Raw genomic sequence first — 2,138 nt, forward strand, 5'->3', positions numbered from 1 at the left:
TCCAGTCCAGTATTTAACTCCTCCACTAGTAACTCCCCAACCAGCAATGGATATCTCATGATCCAGTGACTATACAATAGATATACAGGTAATAGGTAATACATTAAGTACATTATTAGTTGTACTTTAGCTCCAGTAGTGTCATTAAAGACTCCTCCAGTGTATTGTTCAAAGGCTGAAGTCATTGCAATAGTACAGGCAATGGGGCCTCGTGCATAGATCTTACTCAACATCTTATCCTCTCCTGATACTCTACCATGTTCTGTGACCTGATACTATAGGAGCAATTGATACAGTAACACAATTAGGTAAATAGCTAGTTAAAATTTGTGGCTGATCATACACAAAATCCCTGTACTATAGTACAGGGACTTTTGTCCAATTATGGAGCAACTTTAAAAAATCATAGAAAATCCAAACTTGATCGGAATCAGCTCAATCTTTCTACACTGCATAAGTACATGTATATGCATTAGGAAATGCTATGTGTCAATTTTTGTAAAATTTTTGAATAATCCATGTACTATAGCACAGGGACTTTTGTCCGAATTTTGAGCAACTTTAAAAAATCATAAAAAATTCAAACTTGATTGGAATCAGCTCAAACTTTCTAGACAGCATAAGTCCATATATATTCATCTGAAAAAGAGATAAAATTGAAGAATTTTCTACTTTTCAATTTTTTGAAATTTTACAAAAAATCCATGTACTATAGTACAGGGACTTTTGTCCGATTTTTGAGCAACTTCAAAAAATCATAGAAAATCCAAACTTAATCGGAATCAGCTCAATCTCTCTACACAGCATAAGTACATGTATATGCATCAGAAAATGTAATAAAATTCAGGAATTTTTTATGTGTCAATTTTTGTGAAATTTTACAAAAATCCCTGTACTATAGTACAGGGACTTTTGGCCCATTCTGAAGCAACTATCAAAAATCATAGAAAATCCAAACTTGATCAGAGTCTGCTCAATCTCTCTACACTGAATAAGTACATGTATATGCATCAGGAAATGTAATAAAATTAAGAAATTTTCTACTTATGAATTTTGGTGAAATTTTTCAAACATCCCTGTACTATAATAGTACAGGGATTTTTGTCCGATTTCTGAGCAACTTTAAAAAATCATAGAAAATCTAAACTTGATTGGAATCATCTCAATCTCTCTACACAGCATATGTACATGTATATGCATCAGGAAATGTAATAAAATTGAGAAGCTTTCTACTTATGAATTTTGGTGAAATTTTTCAAACATCCCTGTACTATAATAGTACAGGGATTTTTGTCCGATTTTTGAGCAACTTTTAAAAATCATAGAAATTCCAAACTTGATCGGAATTAGCTCAATCTCTCTACACAGCATATGTACATGTATATGCATCAGGAAATGTAATAAAATTGAGAAGCTTTCTACTTACGAATTTTGGTGAAATTTTTGAAACATCCCTGTACTATAAAATAGTACAGGGATTTTTGTCCGATTTCTGAGCAACTTTTAAAAATCATAGAAAATCCAAACTTGATCGGAATCAGCTCAATCTCTCTACACAGCATAAGTACATGTATATGCATCAGGTAATATAATAGAATAGTGGAATTTTCTATGTGCCAGTTTTTGTGAAATTTTTGAAAAATCCCTGTACTATTATAGTACAGTGTAGGAGGGAACTGAGCCCTTAAATAAACATTTTTACAAAATAGATACAACACAAGGAAACATAATAGGTTAACAAATGAGATAATAATAACGGAAATAAGTGATAGAAAAATAATAAGATAAGATAAAAAGAATAGGTTAGGTTAGGGTGAGACGAGCTTCTGAGATAGCTCTGCAAAAATCGTTTGAGTCTAATGATCTCACTCTCGATCATGATCCTTGTAAGCACCTGATTGCTGCCCTGAGAATAGCAAAAGAGTATCGACAACGAATCAGATTAATGGTGATGCTATAGGGCCTCTGGAACTTCTCTGAATGAAGTGTCGCTAGGCGCTTAATGAATAGAGCTGACACAGGGCCAAATCCCCCAGAAGTTGAAAAGACCAAAGGTGAGAAGCAGCCATGTTCAACCTCTTTAATCCTCTGTTCATACTTCCTCTTTTTTAGTGATTCATTGTCTCTGTAACACTGCT

The sequence above is a fragment of the Amphimedon queenslandica genome, unplaced genomic scaffold (assembly GCF_000090795.2).
Source record: "Amphimedon queenslandica unplaced genomic scaffold, v1.1 AMPQUscaffold_13003, whole genome shotgun sequence".
Lineage (NCBI taxonomy): Eukaryota > Metazoa > Porifera > Demospongiae > Haplosclerida > Niphatidae > Amphimedon > Amphimedon queenslandica.